The sequence below is a fragment of the Dipodomys merriami genome, unplaced genomic scaffold, assembly GCF_024711535.1.
Source record: "Dipodomys merriami isolate MVZ:Mamm:240054 unplaced genomic scaffold, mDipMer1.0.p SCAF_10, whole genome shotgun sequence".
NCBI lineage: Eukaryota > Metazoa > Chordata > Mammalia > Rodentia > Heteromyidae > Dipodomys > Dipodomys merriami.
In genome coordinates this window covers 42,520,743-42,544,896 of record NW_027202271.1, presented here as the reverse complement: position 1 = coordinate 42,544,896, position 24,154 = coordinate 42,520,743, and the positions used below count along the sequence as shown (strand labels likewise).

At 39.1% G+C, this 24,154-nt stretch overlaps 1 protein-coding gene and 1 long non-coding RNA gene across 8 annotated transcripts in view; one reads left to right on the top strand and one right to left on the bottom strand.

Moving 5' to 3' along the window:
* The window catches only part of LOC138837967 (uncharacterized), a 304,135-nt gene extending 299,609 nt beyond the window's left edge, over positions 1-4,526 (bottom strand). For all 4 annotated transcript variants that reach the window (XR_011375526.1, XR_011375533.1, XR_011375529.1 and 1 more), the window contains exons 1-2: positions 4,439-4,526; positions 2,436-2,469 (exon numbers count right to left, since the gene is read on the bottom strand). This is a non-coding gene — a long non-coding RNA (uncharacterized lncRNA). The remainder of the gene's footprint in view (positions 1-2,435; positions 2,470-4,438) is intronic.
* Positions 4,527-5,069: 543 nt separating this feature from the next.
* The window catches only part of Atp2b1 (ATPase plasma membrane Ca2+ transporting 1), a 101,845-nt gene continuing 82,760 nt past the window's right edge, over positions 5,070-24,154 (top strand). For 3 of the 4 annotated variants that reach the window (XM_069989681.1, XM_069989675.1, XM_069989688.1), the window contains exon 1: positions 5,070-5,158. The gene's annotated coding sequence lies outside the window, so the exon portion shown is untranslated. Of the gene's footprint in view, positions 5,159-5,573; positions 5,825-24,154 lie in introns of those variants that run through there. The other variant, XM_069989680.1, reaches the window with a different exon arrangement.

The following is a 24,154-nucleotide window of genomic DNA, read 5'->3' as shown; positions in this document are numbered from 1 at the left end:
ATTCTAATACCAATGGGAAAAGAAAAATGAAAACAAAAACAAAAAAAACAAAAACAAAAAACCCCCAACAACCAAGCACAAGCTCTATTCATTAAAGCAACTATTTACTTCTAGTCAACAGCATATCTAACTGATTTAATACATTTATGATTTTATTTGCTGGGAGGAGGCTTAATGTTCATCATCCAAATTAAATGATTGATGATAAACTTGACATGCTTTTTGGTGGTACTGGAGATTGAACCTGGAATCTCTTACATGTTCTACCATTTGAGAGTCATGGCTCTAGCCATTTGGTATGCTTTAAAATAGTTTCAAATAATGTCAGTTTCATAAACAAACAATTCTATCCCAAGGTAATAACATATTTGACAAAACAAGTAAAATATATATGTATTTTTCTTTGCAATATATTTACTTAGTAATAAATTTTAAAAACTAACATGTCTAATAATGACTATATATTCAAAACTCATACCACACCAAACACTATATTAAGCTGGGTATGGTAGTGTATACCTATACTATCAGTACTGGGAAGAAGGGACAAGGAGAGCTCCAGGACAGGTTATATTGTAAGTGGTAGGCTAGCCTGGATACATAGCAATATACTATCTCAAAAAAAAAAAAAACAAAAACAAGATCTTCATTAAGACTTTATATAAATATTTCACCCAAGCCTCATTATAATTCATTATTATTGATGGGAAAATGAATGGATTCTACTTGAGAGGACTACTAAGAAACATAAAGTATATGTTTTAAGATAATAAAAGAACATAAAGCTGGGAGCTGGTGGCTTATGCCTGTAATCCTGGCTACTTAGGAGGCTGATGAGATCTGAGGATTGTGGTTGGAAGCAAACCCTGGCAGGAAAGTCCCTGAGACTTACTTTCCAAATCAATCACAGAAAAAGTGGGAACTGGAGCTGTGGATCAAGTGGTAGAATACTAGCCTTGAGCAAAAGGAGCTCAGAGACAATGCCCATGCCTGGATTTCAAGCCCTAAACTGGCAAAAAAAAAAAAAAAAAAGTGAAATAAATGTAAATATGTTAACTTTAAGATACCTTTTTTGACATTTATTTTATAGCCTATCTTCTTTTGCATTAATTTAAATTCTGATTATCTTTTGTGGCACAAGTCAGATCCTTATATTCAATATACATTATGTAAATTGAACTACGTAGCTTGAGGGTAGAAATAAGGAAAAATGAGTAAGAATGATGAAAAGGGTGACATTTGATCAACATGTATTGTATTCATAGTCGAACTTATGGAAGTGAAACCTCTTTATACAACTACTTAATAATAAAAGAAAGAGAAAGCAACTTTCCTTAAAAATATTTGGAGATGATCTTTCTCTTTTTCTACTTTCTGGAATTTAAATGTACCAGTATAGTATATGTCTTTCACAACCTTTGGAGTAGAAAAACTGCCGTATACCTAAAAGGGCAAACAGTAGGAACTAAAAAATTCTCACCAAATGGTGACATTTGGTCATTTTATGCTTTACACATATAAAAATTTCCTATTATATGATTTAAAAATTGTTCTTTTAGGCATACTCGTAATTAATTTAGCAAATGTCATTAACTTGTAGCTAATAACAGTTCTCAACTAAATAATATTTCTCTTGACAGGAGAGAAATGGAAACATTTCATATAGCTATTTAATAAAACATTTAGTATCTCTCCTCCCTTCTGTACAGCCATCAGTCCTTTAGTATTCCACAATGGCCTGGCACTTTGTGTGTGTGTGTGTGTGTGTGTGTGTGTGTGTGTGTGTGTGTGTGTGTGTGTGTGTATGTGTGTGTGTGTGTGTGTGTATGTGTGTGTGTGTGTGTGTGTGTGTGTGTGTGTATACATTTGGGAACATGTGGTTTAAAAAATATGCTATTATAGGTATGTCTTTATTTCATTCCATTTAAGATGCATATAATAGTGTTATTGAAGGAACAAAGATCCTAGTATTTCCTTTTAATTACATTGAGGATTTTAGAAAACTCTTTCCATGAGTTACACATATTGAATTGATCAATTAACCACCAAATATGTCAATAGTCCAGGTTTCCTCCATTAAAAGGAATATACTGATTAATATTGTGTAATATTTTCAATATGCAACCTTGACTCAGTGTGGCCATCCCAAATAATAACATATGTATGTAGGGCTTAAGTGTCTTCATGGTTTTTATATTGAAGCTAAAAAGTTTATTTGTAAACACTTTGTAACCTTAAGAATCTCAACAGTAATTTGCTTTATTGTGTTGCTACTCTCTACACACTAATAAATCTCCAAGCCTATTAAATCCATGAGATAAATTAAGTCTAAGATTAAGATGATATGGTTAATGTAATATACAATGGCATCACTGTTTGCACAAAGTTAATTTTCTTTTTCAGCAATAGTGCTCAACAGCTGAGGGTCTACTCACTTGTAAAGTGCTTAAGGCCCTGGGTTCCCCAGCACTGGAAAAAAGAGAAACAAAAGTACTAATTAAGAATCCAATACTTTCAGGACTTTCATGTTAATAAATATGCCATTAAGAAGATTTGAATGCCAAAATTTTGGGAGGAAAACACTGAATTTCTTATGTAATGTGCAACTATTTCTATATTGCTTCCAACTTTTATTTTGTATTCAAAGAATGAAAATATACAAACCAATAAGTATCTTGACAGTCAGAGTACAGGTTTATCATGTATGTAATACATGACTTACATTTCATTTAAATGCATACAACCATGTTCTAGGGTACATAGGCTTTCATTTATGGATACATCTACATACCTAGAAATAGCAACTTGATTGAAATAATGTTCTATAATGAAGATGCTCAGCAATTTTCATAATCACAATACTTTAAAAGCATACATTTTATAATTTAAAATTGCAACGAAGTCACAAAGTGAACAGATTCTAGTTTAATCTATTACCCATTTTGCTAGTGTACTAAAGCAATGACTCATATATTACTTTAATGTCAAATTCTTGACTAAAGTACAATACAAAACTCAATTTTCTACTGTGACTTCCTTGGAGGAAAAGTTGGAAAAAAGCCAACGAATCTTACATGAGTCTAAGCCATTCTGAAAGATATTTCAGGGAGAAAGAATAGTTCAAATTACCTAAGTGAAATTTAGCTAATTTGTTCTATTAAGAATTAAAATAGTGTAGAAAATATTTATTGTACTACACTAGCCAATTCTCTAACAGTAATTAAAGAGGAAAAAAAATGCTATCATTATGTCCAGGGCTAATTTTGAACATCAAGGACACAGCTCAGAAGGTTGGAATGTGAACCTACTACACTATAGAAACTGAAAAATAATATTCTCAACGAATAATAATTTCAAAGTATTTTCTTTTAGTCATCTTTAGTATTTAGTATTTTGTCTCTAAGCCCTTAAAATATTTTTCAACAAACACTATCAGATAGTGACTATACATTTCTTATTGCCTTGGTGCTTTTGAGAAGAGTAAAAAGCAATTCATTCTTCCACTCAAGAGACTTAGGTGAAAGAAGACTGCAAAACTTATCTTTTTGTTGTTGTTGTTCTGGTTAAGCGATACTGAGAATAACACTGATAAGGTTTGAGTGAGCAGAGATGGTAAGTTCAAATAGAGGCGATTAGGCAAAGATGGAATATGATACTCGTTTAAATGTGTGCGTGTGTGTACAGGAAGGAAAAACATTTTATTTTTAAAATAGATGACAAGATGGATGATTTTTTTTAAACTTGGGTGAAGCAAGGAGGATTACCTTTAAACACTGCACATTACCCTGTGTTTTCCTTTTCTCTCTGTCTCTCTGTCTGAGTCTCTATCTCTCTGTTTCTCTGTCTGTGTGTCTGTCTATTTCTCTCTCTCTGTATTGGGAGGGGGGGGGAGGAAGGAGGCATGTCCTTCCCCCACCCCCACAACCCGTTTTCCCCTCTGGAAAAGAAGGGCTGCCGGGTTAAAATACTACAAGTGGATGTAAGTGCTACCAGCTTAGCATAGGTAGAGAGCGCAAACCCAAACCAGAAACACACGTCTACTGAGCACGAACCCCGCAAGGCCCGTGTGCACTGGCCGCACACCTGAGTCAAGCCCTTTGGGTGCAGCAGTGGGGATCCCCGGTATCTGAGATGGGGCGCACCGCAGGCACCCGGGTTCGTTCCCAAGCAGGGGACACGCTGGGAGCCACTTTGGTCTTCCAGCGCGTGTGTCACTGCCCCGGGACCGGCACCGAGTCTGGTATGCAGTGGGCGCGGACAAGAGCCGCTCAAATGTCCGCGGACTGGGGCGGGGGGGGGGGAGGTCGCCCCAACCTGTCCGCGCCAGGAGTGCTCACCCTCGCCCGCCCGCCCGCCCGCCCAGCCCGTTCTGGGGCCCTAGAGGGCCGCCGGACCCGGGATGGCTCGGTCGGGGCCTCAGGTGTAAGGGTGTCCTCACTTCTGCGGCAGTCATCGCTCTCCTGCCTCCACACGTCGCGGGAGCCGCCCGGCCCCACGCTGAAACAGCCGCGGTGACTGACGGTGTCACCGCCCCGTGCGCCCCAGTCGCCCCTACCTCCTCCTCCTCCTTCTCCTCCTCCTCCTTCTCCTCCTCCTCCCTTCTCCACCCCCCTCCTCGCATCGATACGTCATGGAAACACGGACGTCAGAGGCCGGCCAGCCAATCACAGGCCGCAGCAAGAGGGAAAGGGCGAACTGGAGGGGGCGGGAGCAGGAGCGAGCCGAGGCGCTCCGGGAAGGAAGAGAGGGAGGGGCGCGAGTCCCCCCTCCACCCTCCTCCCGCCCCTCACACTGGCCACCCTTTCCCCTCCGCGCGGCTGCTTCTAATCGTCGGACACGCGCTCGCCAGACGGGAGCGCACTCGCTGGGTCCTCCCCTTAAACGCCCTCTGGGTGCAGCTCCGTTCTCAGTCACGGTCCAAGCTGCGCTGCCTTCGTGCCCGCGCGCGCGCGCTCTCGCCCGCCCTCAGGCTCCCCGCGGGCCGCGTCACGTGACCGCGCCCAGCCAAGGCGGCAGCGGCGGCCGCGCGAGCTTTGGCGGCGGCGGCGGCGGCGGCAGTGGCAGCGGCAGCGGCAGCGGCGGCGGGAGGCAGCTGCGCCGCCAGCGTGGAGCGGGAGGCGTGTGGGTGTGGAGAGACTGGAGCGCCAGACCGGAACGGGTGAGCGTCCTCCTCCTCCTCTCTGCCTAACCCGGGCAATCCCGAGGGCCACCCGGTGCAAGCGAGCTCCTCCCCGGAGCTTGCACGCAACCCCTCGTGCTCGGCCGTCTATTCCCGGGTCTCCTTCCCGAGTGGGCCGAGCTGGGGTGCACACGGACGCTGCGGTTGGGGTCGGGGGGGGGGGACGGCGGAGCGGGCTGCACCCTCCAGCCCCCTGCCGCTGTGGGCGGCGGCGTGAGGCCGGCGGAGCTGCCCGGACCGAGCGCGGCGCGCCCTGTGCGCGGCTCTGCGGGGCCGAGGAGGCGGGTCCTGCGGGGACGCGGGCGGCCACTCGGCGGCTGCCGGGCTCTGGGCGGGGGCCGGTTTGGGCGCCGCCTCCTCCTCCTTCCCCGCCGCCGCCTCCTCGCGGTGCAGCGTGAGTAGGGAGCCTCGGCTGGTGGAAGCCGAGCCTCTGGGCTCCGCGGCCGCCTCATCCCCGAGGTGCATTCGCACCTCCGCCGTGCGTGCCGAACCCTGCGAGCCGGCTGCGGACGCGCGGAGGACCGAGCCTGGTTCTTCCCGTTTCCTTCTGTCCCTCGCCGCCTCCCCACCCCGACCCTCTCGCTGCCTCCCTTTCCTCCTCCCCCCCCCAACCCCCTCGGAAAATGGTTCCCGCAGCTGGGCGAGGTGAGTGGTGGCCGCCGCCCGCCCTCCAGCCCGCCCGCAGCGGGGGCGGTCACCTGCGGGGAGGGAGGGGGGCGGGCGGATCGCCGGGGTCCGGCCGCTGCGGCCAGGGTCCTGACAGGTGGGCGCTGGGCGGGTTGCGGTAGATCCGGGAGAAGTTGGCCGGGCGGGCAGTGCGGGGGGCGGGGGGGGGCGCACAGGTTGTCTCCTGGCCCCCCGAGAGACTAAAGGTGAAGGAAGAGTCTTTGCCGTGCGCCTCAGCGCCAGGCCCCGGGCCGGGAGGGACGGGACTCAGTGGAGCTGAGTTGTCTACACCCGGGGCTCCTGTGACTTGGGAACCGCCTTGGCGGAGCCACAGCCCATCCTGCCACCAGTCGCCCCCACCCCGGCGCGTGGTGACCTTGAGGGCAGCAGTGCCCGATACTCCCTCTCCCCGAGCCCCGGGAGGGTCACCCCTTTAATCCTCGGCTTTGGGCCCCCAAGACGCGCTGCGGGCGGGGGAGTGGGGGCCCCTTATCGGCCCCGGCCGGAGTGGTTTGATGGATGCGTGTCAGACCGGACGGTGACTCCCTGGGAGTTGCAAAGACGCCTCGCCTTTCTCCCCAGGTTTTCTCTCGGGGAGCCCCCCCCCCCCCAGGATGTTCTCGGGTTGTTTCCGATTCTTGTTTATGGACTTACTTGGACAGCAGAAAGATAAAATTTAAAAAAGCACGGGCGTCCCCACCTCCCGGAAAGGGTCAGCGGAGGAGGACGACATTCTAGTTCTGGGTGTGTGTGTTCGTGTTCCCTTTATTCCATCCTGCGGGAGAATCCTGTACAAAGCTAGTTAGCGACCCCTGGGTCTGCGCCTCCGTCACTCTCGAGATTCGTGTCTGTGCACATTTCATTCACCAGTTTTCTGCGGGACACGAAGCTTTGGGAGTGCTCTTGCTGCTGCGGTGTTTGACGCCGCGTGGGAGGGCCGTGGGGTCCTCGGGATGCGCCAAGGAGAGTCTGCAAAGCTGCCCAGGGCTTGACCCTCCGTACTACGCTGATTTTTACCTTTCCCCTAGGTTCTAGCGCTGCTGACACCACCTTTGGCTGCTATGCACACCACTTGTCTCTTTTTCCCCCCTCTGCCTTTATTAATAATCTAATGGCTCCTGTTGGTATCGATTGCTGTTCCTGATCAATTAGCCATATGGATTTTTTTTTTCATACGTGTGTAGGTATATGCACTTGCCTGGACTGTCTGGCTTTCAACATGGAAGCCTTTGTTGTGTTTAACCTCCCCCACCTGAGGACAGTCTTATTTTAAAATAAGGCTCTTGCTCTGCGTGGGTGTATTTTATAATAAGAAGTACTTGTAAGGGCCTGGTTTGTATGAAGCTCTCATCAGACATCCCTTTTGGATGGTGGCCCATGTGAGTGAATGAAGGGCCTTCACTTGCTCTGCCACCCGTCTCCCCAAGGGATACTCCCTGCCCTTGTTTGTGGCAGGGGCGGATTGGGGGAATTAAGAGGGATTGGAGAAGAATCTGCTTTTTGTACTTGTGCACTTCATTTGATTTGGACCCCCTCCCCTCCCTCCTTTTCTTTTTCCTCCTGATGAGTTCAAATTTGAAGATAATAAAAATATTTTTCTTATCGGGAGCCTTTGAAGGCTACTATATGAAATAGGGTGTTTTTTTTAGCTATAATTTCAGGGAGACGTTTTACTTTCTACCTTGCTTTGGATAAGACAGTTAAATTGCTGTAATTAAGTGTGGATCTCTGTCCTGATTTTGGCTTGGGTGTAACTGCAAAGATCTTTGAAAAGTAACTGTTATTTCCTACCATATAGTCTGCAAAAGTGAGTCACAGTCGGGTGAGTTAAGGACAGAGCGCCACCTTTAATTTAAAATTTTGTGATTTTTTTTTCTTCTATTCAAATGGTGAAAATTTAGAATAAGCCTGCTTTATCACAGTTGTCATTACTGGCCTGCCCATTTAGAAGTATATATGGAAGGATTGTCTTCATTTTTCTGTATTAATTTCTATTTGGAGAGGCATTTTTTGCATTTGCAGATGGAAACGATGTTTTTAATATTGAAGCTTGGGAATTTATGTAGTATTCTGATATAATATGAGAAACTAGTTTTGATTGAGATTTGTACTAAATAGTAAGGATACTGGTAGCCTGAAATCTACTTAGGAAAGGAAGTAAGGAGAGTAATTGCTTCATTATAAAAGATGTTTAACATAGATGTTTAAAAGCCATTCTACATAATAGGGATATATTACCAGCATGGTAATAGTTTACAATTTTTTTTAACCTACTGAACTATTAACAGATTCTAAAACAGTCAAAATTAGTAGAATTGTTAACCTTGCTTGGATAGATGTAATAATTATTTTTTGTTACCCATCTTCCATCTCTTTGCCTTTTATGATTTTATTAAGGGATTACAATAGCTTTTTAAAAAATAACACAAATGAGCACTTTCAGCAAGAGTACTTATATTCAATGTTTAATGAAGACCATGTTGGGAAAAGTGGTTTCTGTGTTTGGCTCCTCTCAGATACATCTCTCAGATACATGCTTCGAAAATAAATGATGCAATGACAGCTGAACTGGCAAGATTTCCCTCCTTTCTTCTTCCCCTCTCCTTCCTCCAAATTTAAGGTACACCATCTCTGGGCACAAGGTACTTTTTGACAACTGTACATAGAGCATGAGACAAAAAGAGTGAAGCTTACAAGTGATGAATAAATTAACATGTGGGTTTTCCTAAATACAGTTTTACTTACAAACTACAATATATTACTGTATTTTTATCTTATCTGCATTTGTTTTAATTCAACATTTGTGATTTCTTCAAACCACTACAAAGCATTAGCTGTCATGTCTAGTAATTAACTTTTTATTAAACTAAGCAAAAAAAAAATCTGTTTAAGATGGAAAATGGTTTATGCTTTTAGTGCTTCATGGCCTCTTTCAAGTTGTGGAATATGACCCTAGGTTAAAGGACTTTAGCTATCTAAGCTATTACATTGACTCATGCAGAGTAATTATATATTATTCTATATACTTTGAGTAGAATCCTTTATTTGAGAGTTAAGTTTCCTGCCTTTTATTGACAAACATGTTAACCTCATTTTCGATGAGATTTCTTATCCTAGGAATTAAGTTTTAAAAGGAATTGTCACTTAAAACTTTTTAATATTAAGCTAAAAAAGAGTGTCATTTTCCCCTTACATCTCAAATATACACGATAAACTGATTTTCCCACTTATTAATTCTGAAATTTTGTAATGGATGAGAAACAACAATTTAGAAACTATATATCAGGAAACAAAAACCTAAGACTTAAAATATTGTGTTTTTATAAAGTACTTGGTCGGTTGGAAGAAATCTAGCAGGTATCTTAGAAAAAGTACTAATAGCTTATTTGGGAATTCACAGATTCTGAGGTAACATTACAAAGAAAATGATCCATAATAGTTATGGGCATAACTTTCAAACAAAGTTTCTTTAGATTTTAGAAATATTATCTAAACACATCACATATGCTTGTCTTATTAAAAAAGTTTCATAGCAGTTTTCAAACATTTAAGAGAATGACAACCTTAGTGACCAATTTTCTCAATGTAATTTTTTTAAATCAAGGCCAATGTAATTTCCTTAGATTTTCATTCTGGAAATAGATCTGTTATAAATGGGCAGATGGGACAAGTAACTGACTTGAATCCTTACATTTTTATGTTTGTAATTTAGAGAATATACCCAGTAGTATACAGTGTTTAACTGAATTTGAAATACAAGATTTTTACATTCGTCATTGTTTATGCAACATATATTTTAACTTTTCTTCTGAGTGTGTTTTAAAGCAGGTACCTAAGGGTAGTGTCTTCCAAATTTTGCTATGTTAATAGTAATGCTTTATAATAGTGATTTATACAGATTTTTTTAAAATTAAACTTACATACTATCTCTTGATTATCACAATAAATCACAGGAGAGGAATAACAAGACAGTTTATTGGTTATTTGTTTTTGTCTTTTTTCTCTTCCTATTATACATGTTTATGCAAATTTGTGACAGTTGTATAAGTTTATGAAAGATAAGCTTCTGATCAGAGTAAATTTAATAGTAAAATATAAACAGATTTGTCTAGCTTTAGCTCTTTCACTTATTCATTGCTTACGTTTGCTGTAATGTAAACAGTTCATCTTACTGAACAACTGAGTAAATGAACTTGAGCAAATTTAAAAACTGTATTCTTAATAATATGGAATTTTTAAAGACATTGAAATTACTAAGTTAAAAATACATGTGCTGGAAGTTTTTTCTTTTAATTTCTGTTTAATGTTTCAGTGTACTTGTTTTTCTGCCCTGATTATTACTTTAAATCTCTTTGATATTAATCTGTTAGAGAATGAAATTTAACAGTTTAAATGGTCCCAAATGTGGGTATTTTGATTGCTGAAATCGAAAACTTTGTTACTAAGTTCACAAGAAAGGAGATTTTCCAGCACCAGTGCACATAAGAATACCTGAGGGTGGGCGTGGAATTGAACAAGCACATTCCTTGGTTTTGTCCCTGCAATTCTGATTCAGCAGATTTGGGGTGGGACTCAGTAGGCTGCATTTTGAAAAAGACCAATGTTGAATTTATAAGTAAGTTAAAATTAATGTAGTAGAGATGCCTTTACAAATCAAGAAGACATAATTGCTTTATTTTGAATATAGTTCAAAGTTTATGCTTTTAAGTAGTTTTGACAGTTGTAGCAGATTTGGAGGGTGGATTAGGGACAATTAAAAAACAGATAAAAATAATTTTGTTACATATTGTTATTTCAGGAGTTCTATTTGTTACTAAAAAGTACTGTAAACTTACAGAATATTCTTTTTATTTCCATCTCCTAATGTCTCCAGCCTCCATAGCATGTACACTTGTTTTCATAAAAATAATGCACGTGTGTCATAACTACTATATATTTAGGCTTTAGGCTAGTTTTTATTTTTAGAAGAAAAGTCCTTCTAACTGAATGGACATATATTGCAGCATATATCGTTATCCTTTTTCATTTCATTTAGGAAGCAGCTGCTTCAAAAATGGTAGGTTAATGCTGAATGATCTTAAAAAAATATTAATGATATCATACTAATTGAAAATTTACCATTCTGTGCATTGAAAGCAAAGTTACTTCTGTGTTAAGTAAGTTTGTATAGTTCAGTAATCCACTGTAAGGTCCACTTGATCTGACTTTTGGAACTATCTTAATAATAATATATACTACATATAGATTACTTACTTTTAGTAATTTTCCTGTTTAAAACCAGTCTTCAATTGCTGTTATGTTTCATGTATAGCAATATATTCATCTATATATGTATATCCACTTAAAATATATGTCAAAATGAAGTTAGGTTCAACTCATATCCATCTCAAGCCTGCACTGAACCTGTTTTCATTTAAAAACCTAGGCTTCTTGCTTACGTCTTAAGGAATCCTGGTTTATAATACATGAGTGATTGTGGAAATCTAAATTAGTATGTTTGGCAGAGAGATTTAGATACTATGGACAAGCTTTTCCCTATATCCTTATAGGGATATTTTTATAGAAGTTATTTTCTATTAAAATTTCCTTAGGAGGGGCTGGAAAGGTGGCTCAGTGGTAGAGTGCTTGCTTTGCATGCATGAGGCCCTGGGTTCGATTTTTCAGTACCACATAAGCAAAAAGAAAAAAGCTGGAAGTAGTAGAGCTCTAGCCTTCAGCTGAAGAGCTGAGGGACAGCACCCAGGCCCAGAGTTCAGGCCCCACGACCGGACACCGGACCCCCTCCCCCCCCCAAAAAAAATTCCTTATGGTAGTGTCAACTATTCTAAATAGTATATAGTGTTTTTAGTTACCTCTCTAGTGAACATTATTTAGTACTCATGTACTGTACTTACTAATAACTTCTGACAAAATGCTTTCTTAAAACCTACGACACCTGCTTGACCCAGGGGGAAAAGTAAGGATAGATTTGATTGTGAAATCTGAGATTACACTACCTAACTGTAAAACACGGCAGTTCTGTACAAGCCTTGATAAATTGCCTTATACATAAGGTATAAACTTTACATTTTCTGAACAGTAGATCTTAAAAAGGATTTGACTAACTTAAAAAGATGCTTTCCATATAATTTTATTTGCAGTATGGTTCTGTTCATTTTATTTACTCAGGGAGTTCTCCAGGAACAGAACATTAAAAAAAAAAAAAAAAAAAAAAAAAAAGCCCTGCACTGATGGTTCATGCCTGTAATCCTAGCCAAGAGGCTGAGATCTGAGGATCATGGTTCAAAGCCTGCCTAGGCAGGAAAGTCCTTGAGACTCTTATCTCCAATAAACCACCAGGAAACCGGAAGTGACACTGTGGCTCAAGTGGTGTAGAGCACTAGCCTTGAGCTGGAGAACTCAGGGACAATGCCCAGGCCTAGAGTCCAAGCCCTACAACCGACAAAATAAAAACAAAAAATCAAAAACCTTCTTCTCTTTAAATTCGTAGATCTGCTACTTTAATCTACTTCCATATTTGTGCCAGAATTTTTATAATGTTTTAAAATAACTTACCTGTTGTAATTTCTTCACTAAAACTTTCAGCCAGTCCTTATTTTTCTCCAGCAAGATGCAAGTTGACTGTGAAGGCCATAGGTAAAAATAGCTCAGTTTTCTGAAGTTTATTTTCACGTATTGTTTTAAAAACTACTAAATATTTCTGGGAGAAACTAGTGAAACTACAATCTAGAATGTGTAGCTTGTGCAGTTTTCCCATTTGGGACTTTGCCAGTGCTTTAATATGAAACTGGATTGAATTTACCCAGATGTGTTTAGTGTTTTGTCTCCCTAGTACAACAACAATCTTTTACTGGTTTGTCTCCCTAGTGCAAGAGCTATCTTTTTACTGGAGCATCTCAATTTTAATGAACTGTCTCACCACCTTGGTAAAAGCAGGTTAAGTATGAAAAAGCATAATAAAGCCCAGTAAAAGCTGTTTAAAAACAGGTAATAGGAGAAGAGCTTAAGAAAGAGTACTATAGCTGGGCATTGATGGCTCATGCCTATAATCCTAATTGCTTGGGAAATGAGAATGGGAGGATGGGGGTTAGAGACTAGCAGGGCAGAAAAGTTCTCTAGATTCTATCTCCACCTAAAGGAGGTGTGGTGATAAGAGCCTATGATTCCAGCTACAACAGGAGGCCCAAAGTAGGTGGATCACTATACCTGGGCAGCAAGTAAGAAAGACCCTATCCTATAAAGAACAGCCTGGCGCTGGTGGCTCATGCCTGTAATCCTAGCTACTCTGGAGGCTGAAATCTGAAGATCATGGTTCAAAGCTAGCTGGGGCAGAAAAGTCTGTGAGACTCTTATCTCCAATAAATCACTAGAAAACCAGAAGTGGCGCTGTTGCTCAAGCAGTAGAGTGCTTGCCTGAGCTGAAGAGCTGAGGGACAGCCCCCAGGCCCAGAGTTCAAGCCCCATGACCAACAAAAAAAAAAAAGAACCAGTGAAAACAGCTGGGGATGTGGCTTAGCTAGCTATGTTGAGCAAGGCTAGCAAGTACAAGGCCCTGAGTTTGAACTCTAGTACCACCCCCAAAAAAGTAATATAGATGGAGTGAATTTGGTCAAAGTACATTATGTGCATATGCCTAAATATCACAAATGTAACCCCTTTGTAGTATTAATTTACAGTGATTGATACAAAAGTGATCACTGTTTTGCACACTCTCTAGGGGAGTGCTATTCATATAGAACATAAAGGGAATGTTTTCTGGAGTTAATAACTACTGCATACTAAACAATTATTGACTGCACACTGTATGACAGATGTATAATCTATCCCCTTAGTTAAGTGATGCTTCTCTATTGTTTGTTCAGAAAGTAACTTATGACACTCAGCTCCTTTGTATGCTCTGACAACTAATACCTGGATGTAAAACTACTGAATTAAAGGGTACCAGTGCACATAAGCCTGAAAACAAGGAAGGCTAGTCAGTGAAATGGGAAAGAGATGATGGCAAAGTGGAGAAACAAGGAACATCAGACTGTGTCAGTTATCTGGAAAACAGTGATCCATTAGTTCTCCTATGCATACCAACAGTTGATTTAGTGTGAAGTTTAAATTAACCTGCCTTTGTATTTAAACACCATAATTTTTATTTATGTTAAATGCAGAAACCTTTCTGATGTCATTTCTAATATTCTAATATTCTCTCAATAAGTGCCTTTTTCTCATCCAGAGTATCTTTGTGATATTCCTTTGTGTGACTTAGACTTAAAACTTTTAGTTTTGGCTTTTCAAAATATTATCTTACTTTCCAGATTTAGATTTGTGTTTTATCTTTGCCAGTGAAAATGCTAGTAAATAAATCATTTGATTTTGTTAGCTTCCCTAAAAAATGTTCCAAGTAAGATATCAGAGGGTTTTAAAATTAATTTTCTTTCAAAAACATCTTTATAGTTATAGCAGACATTCCTCCTTCAATCCCTTTCAATCTGTCATTTCTCAATTCTGATTTTCCTTTTTCTAACTACCTTATCATTTTGAACTATCTCACCAATTTTTTTCATTTGTGATAAGTTGTTGCCTTCGTGAAGATAAAAATCTTTATTGAAAAGGTAGATTATTTAAGCTTTCCAGTTGAAAAAGTATTGAATGAGAGTAAAGGAATTCTTTGAAAAAAAACACAAAAAACAACTAAAACCATAAATCCATATGGAAAAACAGAAACATCAAATTTCTGGAAGGAACTAGTGCAATAGGCTCAAAAGGTTGAATTCCAAGGCAGTAATAGAAAAGCCCAGTAGCTGCTCAATTTACATTGCCAAATTCCCCAAGGGCTTTGGGGTTGGTAGTATGAGGTACGTTTGATGAAGAGGTAGCAGTGGGGCTAAAACTAGGGAACTAACTTTAAATCTGTGATTCTTATTTTCTGTCCTTTCAGAAGGCTAGAATTTGTTTTCTAGAAGAGGATGAGCACACTGGAGAAGGAAAACTAAGGCACCATTCTGAAACCTGAGTGAGCCCTTACAGATTCCAGCCTTCTTTCACTCGAGTGTTAAGTGGTAGCCAAAATAGAAATGTCTTTTCAGTGCTCTGATCAACTCAAAGGAAAAGACACATAGATTGACACATTTATGTGTATGAATATGAACAAAGAAAATGTTCTCCTTAGATCCCCCTATAGTAAAATTTATAGAAAGCTACATTTTGGATCCAGAATTTCTATTCATCTTATTGGTGTCCTGTTCTTTTGTCTTGTGACTTAACTGTTGGTTTTTTTGTGGGTTGTTGTTGTTGTTGTTTGATTAGGGCGTTATTGTGTGATTAATAGCAGTAAATGCCATGTATTTAAAGTGAAAATCTTGAGTTTTGATATATGAGTATTCCAGAGAAATCACAGCCCACAGCCAAGTTAATGAGCATAGTTATCTCCTATAAAATTTTCCTTGGGACTCTCATAACTCTTTTCCTACCTCCTCTTTTCCTCAACCATTCATCTGCTCTCTGTCACTATAAGTTAATTTGAGTTTTCTAGAATTGTGTGTACATGGAATCATACTGTATGTGCTCCTTGCAATCTGGCTTTCACTTAGCCTAATAATTTTGCGATTCATCCATGTTGCATCTATTAATAGTTTGTTATTGCTAATAAGGATTTCATTTTATAACGATGTTGCAGTTTGTTTACCTATTTACTTAAGTTTGTAGACATTTCAGTGAGTCTTACTATTTAGTTGTATTTAGATTACCAGAATACTTGGGGAAACATTTGTATTTGTCTGGGAGTTGGAGGAAAGGTTGTGATAAAAGACATGTAAAACCTAAAACTGAAAAGGTAAGCAGGAGTGTTCCAAACATTATTTATAAAGATGGAGTTTGGCACTGTGTTGATCAGCTTTCCAATACTATGACGAAGGACCTAAAATAAATCAACTTAAAGAAGGAAAGGTCTGTTTTGGCTCATGATTTCAGAGGGTTTAATACTTGGTTGCTTGGCCCCATTGCTTTGGGTCTGAGCACTATGGCAAAAACGTGTGGCAGAGGAGCTTTCAAGGCAGCTAGAAAGCAAAGGAGTGGGAGGTTCAAAGTATCCTCTTCAAGAGAGTCTCCTCAATGACCTAAACTTCTGTTCACAAGACTCTACTTCCTAAAGGCTCTACCACATCCCCGAGTATGACAGGCTTTTGACCAGTCATTTAGCATTTCTTTTAACTTGATTTCTCCCTAAAGTCCATTCCTAGTTTTGCAAGTTAAAAGTCTTTCTTCCTTTATTATAATGAACAGTTGGTTGTCATATTTTGTTACTTAAAAAAAAAAAAACAACCTGGGATTTGCACTCGGGGTCTCACTGGGCTTGCTTTCTTTTCTGGATGAGTCATGTGTTTTGCTGGTTATTTTGGAAATGGAGTCTCTTGGACTTGCAAATTTAATTGTGATCCTCTAGATCTCAGTTTCCTGATTAGCTATGATTACAGGTGGAGCCACTAGTCCCCAGTTTCTAACCTAGTTCTTAATAGCATATAGAGCTGGTCTATTTTTCATGGCACCTAATAGAAAAATCAACCAGCTCTAAAGCATTTTAGTTTACTATGTAAAGGGAATTTAAAATGACTGAATAAAAGATGAACAACTATGGATCTGTTTTCTAAAAATATTAAACATGTTTATATGAGTTCAAAGGAATTTGTGAGCTTTCCCAAAAAAAGACATAAAGGTTATTGTTTTAAAAGAATATCGTACAATACAATGACTTTGTACCTATTAAAAGTTTATGAACAGGGCTGGGAAGGTGGCTCAATGGTAGAGCACTTGCCTTGCATGCTCAAGGCCCTGGGTTCGATTCCTCAGCACCACATAAGCAAAAAGAAAAAAGCCAGAAGTGGCGCTGTGGCTCAAATGGTAGAGCGCTAGCCTTGAGCTGAAGAGCTGAGGGACAGCGCCCAGGCCCAGAGTTCAGGCCCCACGACCGGACCCAAAAAAAAAAAGTTTATGAACAGGCCAAATGTGATGGCTCAAATTCACCTATTTGGGGGGAATTGCTATTGGAGGCCTGCCTTAGTGAAAAGTGAGATCTCATCTCAATAATATAAATAAAACATGATAGAACATGCCTGTCATCTCACAGAGTGTGCCATAGTTGGGAGGATTGCACTTAGGTCTGCCTTGAGCAAAAAATGAGATACTATCTGAAAAGTAATAAAGAATTAAAAGAAGGATAGAGAAATGGTTCAAATTGTAGAGTAGCTACTGCCTACCAAGTGCAAGGCCTGAGCTCAAACCCCAGTGCTGCCAAAAGATAAGGAAAACAAAAGTGTGTCACTGATTGTAAAATGTTTGGAAAATATAGTGTGTTGAAAAGTGAAATAGAATCACTCCTAATCTTAAATTTGAGAAATAGCTAGCTTTTCATTTGAATTATTTTTTTTCTGGTATACTTAGTAAATAGTTGACATTTAAATTTGTGTCATTTTCACTCATATTATTCTCATTAGTGTAATATTCTACCCTACATTATTCTTGTTACCGAATGTTTTAACTTTGACATTTTCCTCTCTTAATTGTCCAGTGCACCTTTCTTTGTAGGTGTTTATCTCCATTTATGTTATTTCCTTTGTAATTTGAATTTAGGTGGGTTGTGACCCTTTCATTAAAATTTTCTTCCATTGTCCATTCTTGCTATATATGCAGTGTGTCTTGCTCATTTTTAGGTCTTTGCTCTACTTAAATTCCCGTAGCACTTTTTAAAAATTAGTTATATGTTTGGCATTTGTGTGGGATATTTAGCTTGAGAGCAAGGACTAGAAATCAATCACTGTGGCCTTGGCACAGTGTCCTATTTGATGTTTATTTGTTTGTACAGTATTGGGGTTTGAAATACTCCAGATTTGAAATAAGCTTGCTAGCCCTAGAGCTCTACCACTTTAATCATGTCTCCAGCTCCTTTTTTACTTTATTTTTCAGATATTTTACTGGACTCTGACTTCTCTTACTATAGGCCCTCCACATAGTTGGGATCACAGGTACGAAGCACCATACTCAGCTTATTGGTTGAAATATGGATCTTGCTAACTTTTTGTTTGGGCTCGCCTCAGATCATAATGCTCCCATCTCCATCTCCTGAGTAGATGGGATTCCTGGCCTGGCTACTAAGTCAGGCTTACCTGTGGGTACATAATGACACTTGAATAAGCATCTTGTGTCTTGAATACATAGTTATTGGATTCCTGCAAAATGTTTGTTTTCTTTCTTTTTTGAAATGGTAATGTGATTTGGCTCAGAATTTATCACCAAATACTGCTTCTTTCAACTTTGAGCCAAATGATTATGTCAGTTGAATGACACAAAAATGAGAGTATTTTGTTAAACTATGCTATATGAATCTTTCTTTCTGAAACAAAAATTCCACCAGCCCTTTGGTAAAGAGATAGAGTAAAATACTAAGAAGACCTTACAGATAAAATTACCATTTAAAATGCCAGTGAATTGACAAGCAGTTCTTTTAAAATCCTTTGTAAGAGAATAATGCATGTATGTATATGTGCCATTGCATGTGCCACACCAATTGGGGTTTGAGATCATGGACTTGCACTTATTTTGCTTGCTTTCTGGCTTGCTTACTTGGCTGGTGCTCTCCTATTTGAGCCACTCCTGCAGTTATGCAATTTTGTTGGTTGGTTTAGATTGAAAGTTTTATAGACTTCACTGTCTAGGCTTGCTTCAAATTGTAATCTTCCTGATCTCAGCCTCCTAAGTTACTGGCTCTCTGTATCTACCTTTTAAAAAAAAAATTATTATTTATTTTTTGGTCAGTCGTGGGGCTTGAACTCTGGGCTTGGGCACTATCCTTCAGCTCTTCAGCTCAAGGCGAGTGCTCTACCGCTTGAGCTACAGCGCCACTTCTACCTTTTTTAATAGAGGAAAAATTACAAAAGTTTGTTGGGCATTGTGGCTCATACCTTTGTAATCCTCGCTACTTGGGAGGCTGAGATGGGAGGCTTGAAGTTCAAAACCATATCTCCAATTGCTCACCTAGAAGTTGGAAGTGGATCTGTGGTTCAAGTGGCAGAGCACTAGCCTTAAGTTGGGGGAAAGCGCAGAGATCGTACTCAGACACTGAGTTCAAACTCCAGGACTGGTGCACATGTACATGCACACACAAAATATATAATATTGTTGGCTTTTTCTTTTTTTTTGGTGCTCATCTTGGAGCTTGAACTCAGGGCCCATGTGTTGTCCCTGAGTGTTTTTGCTCATGCTAGCATTCTGCCTCTTGAGCTCAACAGCTCTACTTTTGCTGTTTTGGTGATTAATTGGAGTATCGAGTCTCACAGACTTTCTTGTCTGGGCTGCAAACTGAGATCCCCAGATCTCAGCCTGAGTAACTAGAATTACAGATATGAACCACCAGCACTCAGCTAATTTTTAAAATAAGATTTTTAGTTAGAAACCATAAGATTCTGATTCAGTATATATTTTTAAAAGTGCATGCTCACTTTGCCGGACAGTAATGACTGTAACCTGCTAAGAAGAGACACTGTTACAATTTTAAGTGTGCCAGTCCAGTGATCCTTCTCATTTTCCTTTTTTGCAAGGTGATTCATTATATTCAGTGTGCTCCCAGGAACTAAAGTGTATGCATATGTTGCCTTCCTGGTCTTTGATCTCTTTGTGTAATGGAAAGGGGATATGTTGTTTCTATCTATTCTTTTGAAAATAAAAAAGCATTGTGGAATCTGCTTTCTAGCCTTACTGTTTTAACTACTCCTTATCCTATTAAAGTTATTTTTTTTTCTGATGTCACAATCTTCCCATTTCTTTTTTTATTTTTTTATTTTATTTTATTTTATTTGTGAGCATACTGTACAGAGGGGTTACAATTACATGGGCAGGATAATGCGTACATTTCTTACCAAGCATTGCAGCCTCCTCCTTTTGTTTACCCTTCACGTCCCTTCCCAGCCTCCCCCCTCCCCCCCAATCCCAATCCTTCTCCTTCCCCCCCATTCCCCCCCCTCGCACCGACGTTGTAAAGCTCATTTTGGACATGACAACTTGTACTTCTCATTGTTGCAACAGGTCCACCTGTATCCTTAACCTATTAAAGTTATTGATAAATGGTTTTATAAGTGGCATTGCTTATATTTCCATGCACAACTAAGTTATCAAATTAGGCTATCAGTTCTGAGTTATATAATGTTGGATTTGTTCCTACTCTTTCCCCCTACCTGACGTATATTTATAGTGAATTCAAAGTGAATGCTTCCCCAAGCAAGGGTGCTATGTAGGTTTTTGTCCTGAAGGAGGGAAAACTCCTTTGAGGAGATTTTTTGGATATGATCCTCCATGGATATCTCCTAGCCCACAAAGCAGGTGCCTGAAAAGTCAAAGAAATTTTTACTGATTTTAGGGAGCCTTGGGAGATTATAGTTTATCTTAGAGCTGCAGATGTACAAAGAATTTGAGCTTATCATTGAAAATTGCAGAGTCTACTGTGGTTGGGACTTTTGTTATTGTTCAAGCCCAAGAGTCCAACTTAGTATCTGATGCTTTCACTCATTGGCTGATATCCTACCACCTGAGCCATGTGTCCAACCAATTAAGATGACAGCTGCAGAAGAAGTAGGATGTAGTAGGGAGATAGAGTAGGACAGATTATGTAATTGATTGTAAATTTAACATATGGTAAAACTGAGAACAGGTGGGGTTCTTTGCCTAATTAATGTTTCTTAGTTTATTATAAAAAGATACAGGTATAAAAAGATGAAATGTAACAAATTAGGATGTAACATAGCACTAATCTAATTTTGAAGTCAGTGAAAACCAGCCTTCTTGTCTTGGTGGTGGTGGTAGGGGTGCCATTTATTTAGTAGTCGAATTGTTATCTAGAATGGAAAAGAATGAAGGAAGCAGAAATACAATAGTGGTAAGAGATGTGGGATAATTTCTCTAGTAGCCTGAGGCTCTTACTTATCCAGCTTCCTGAACCTTGTAAAACAAAAGTAGAAAACAAGGAAATTGGCAGAAAAAGCATCCTGAGAAGCCAGAAGTCCCTGCATCAAAACTCCGTAACTGTCTTGTTCCACTTTAGGTGTTTACTTGATGTGTTTGCTCATATTTTAGGTACATTTCTGTAACATTTTGACAACTTTATTCCCAGTGCTTTGCAAATGAGAGAGAGAAAATTTGAGAAACAAAAGATGGTTTAGAAAATTAGAATTAGACCGAATTAGAAATTGACATTTGATGGTATAAGAGGAAGTCATTGCAACTGAAGATAAGAAGTTTATGAAACATAATATAAAACAATAGTTCTAAACAATTTGATCTGAAAAGTATTGTTCTGTGTTGCTATTCGAATCTGAAATACCTTCTTCTGGATAGTCATTTTTTAGGATGCATGAAACTCCTTCATGAACCTTTCCTGACTTTTCCAGAAAGTCATCATTTCTCACTTATTTTGTTCACTGAATTAATGTGGATTTATATAGATTCTGAGCCTCTATATTTTCTAATCCCCATTGTCACAATGATCACCTCCAGTCATAGCAGGAGTTGTTACTGATTATAGACATGCACAACTTCTCACACCACAAACTACTGCTGTTCATGAAGACTCGCTTTAAAGATCCATCCTTTGGGAGCCATTACCATCAACTTCCATGGCAGGGACTTTTCCATGCCTTGTGTTGAAATCACTTTGTATTAAGTTAGTGTTTCTTTGATTCTGAAACATTAGACAGAAAATAAAGGATTGGTTTAGTAATAGTTGTGGGGAAGACAAAAATAAAATTAAGGATGCATGCAGAAGTATGTTTACTAGCTGGCAGAAGTATATTCTCTTTTTTCAACCCAGTGTATTTTATTCACTAGTACATAAAAGTGTAAAAGTTGTCCATAGTAATGGAGTATCATCTGCTTTCTTTAGTATAGACATTTGGGTCCTTTCTGAGATTAAAGTCAATTAAATCATTTTGGCCATAGATGAATCATGGTAGCATCTTGCTTCTTATAACTTATGTTCTCTGGTATGTTGTCAGAAGATTTCTGTGTAAATTATTTAAAATAATGTTTCACTCATAATTTATAAGGATAAGTTTTCACTTAGAGCAAGTACCTCATAACTCAGTTCTGCTGAATAATTATTGCTTTTGACATGAAGAGTTTGAGTGCCCTAAAAGCAATCACAGGTTTCAGACCTTTGTTTTGAGTTAAGAAAATAGATTAGGCTTGCTGACTTTAATTTTTTTAGGTTACAAAGATAAAGAATTATTTATTTCTTTTATAGTTATGAAGATAATCTGGTGATCGTGTCAGAAGTATGTTGCATGTAGCAGTCACTTAATGTGTATGTCAGTCCCCACAAAAGGTGATGGGGAATCTGAATGCAATGTAAATATTTTAACATTCTATATGTGCTTCAACCGATGGAACACATACTGTATGAATGTTTGCCTCCTTTTTTTTTGGCAGTTTAATGAATTCTATGACACTTTTTTGTGATTCACCAATATATCAAGTATATTTGGTTTGATTTAAATGTTGAAAAAGCAAAGATCGTAATTTGTAAATCTAGTAACAAAAATTGCTGGACAAATAGTATTTATTTTGATCCCATGTTAAATTTACTCTCCAAGTATTAGCACTTTCCTTAGTAAATGAAGTAAGTGAAATATGCTTCTTTTATTCAGGTGCCCCAATTTTATCATTCTCAACATTCTTTATCAATTAATTTACATTAAGGAGAAGAATAAGCTAAATTTATATACGGGTACAAGAATATTTGGAATGTGTTTTTAAAACATTTATAGCTATTCATAGTAGCATTTAATAGTTGATAATACCTATTATAGTACCTGTAATACCAGCTACTCCACTTCGGACATGGAACAAGTAGATCATAAGGCTAGTTGGGGCAAAATCAGCTAGAAAGCTATCTCAAAAACAAAATGAAAATTTAAGAGATGGAATCATGTGCATGACCTTGGGCCCAGTCTTTAGAATCACTGCATTAAATCTTGCAAATTTCACTATATCTTTACATGCTAAATTGGAGCAATTTTTTTCTATTTAATTTTTTTCTGCTTAGGCTCTAAAGTGTTATACCATTTTTTTTGTTGTTGTTGTTGTTGGTTGTGGGGCTTGAACTCAGGACCTAGGCACTGTCCCCGAGCCTCTTTGTACTCAAGGCTAGCACTACTGTGCCACTTAAGCCAGAGTGCCACTTCTGGTTTTTGAGTGGTCAATTTGGAGATAACAGTCTTAATGGGGACTTTAATCTGATGGCTTTAAACTGCAATCCTCAGAGTTCAGCCTCCTGAGTAGCTAGGATTATAGACATGAGCCACCTGCACCTGGCTGTTGAAAAAGCATTTTTTGTGTGTTTGTATGTGGTAGTATCTTTATAGGAAAATAATATATCAGTATTACTTAAATGAAAAAAGGAGTGGGTAATTAGATGGCTCACTTGCTTGGCTTTGTTGTTTAATAAATTTAAAGTGGAGTAACCCCAAGGGGTGTTAAATTAATTGGGTAGAGACAGGATCATATTTTTTTTTTCTGGATTAATAGTCTCTGGATCATGTTTCTTTCCCTCCCATCATTCCTCTCTCCCTTGCTGCTTCTTCTTTCTCCTTCTCTCTCTACCTCCTCCTCCTCCTCTTTTTTCTATCTACATACATACACCATAGAAGCACATAGTTACTTTAGCGTACTAAATTTATATGCATCTGTGAATATACATACTACATATTAAAAATATGAAGCCCTTTCCAAAGACCACTAGTTTCAAGACCATACTTTTGAGAATCAACAGTGCTGTATTTCCTATATGGATTAAGAGAAGTTACAGAAGACTGTCCCTGGAATAATAGGAACACGCTTTATGACGGAAGTGATAAGAAGGCTTACAGTGAGACATAGAAAACACAATTGGAATGTCTTGCTGGTTCAGCATATTAACAGTTGTATGTACTCTTAATTCAGTGAGTTCAAGAGATAATTTGGAAGTTTAAAGCACTTACCTTGTTTGTTAGTAGAAAATTATTTCTAAAGTTTTTTTTAAAAAAAACTTAGTTCCTCAAATATTTATCATCTTCAAATCAAGCAGAAAGTGTATTGACATGTATGTGTTACATATATGTATATGTATATGTATATGTATATGTATATGTATATGTTACATAAATGTATATGAAGGCATGATTCACATTGATCCTTCCAATTTCACTCCACTGGGTTTTCCCTTGCCTTTTGTCCATCATATTTCTCTTTTTTCATACCAAGAATGGTAGCTGTCTGCATTAGCAGTTTTTTTTTATTCTT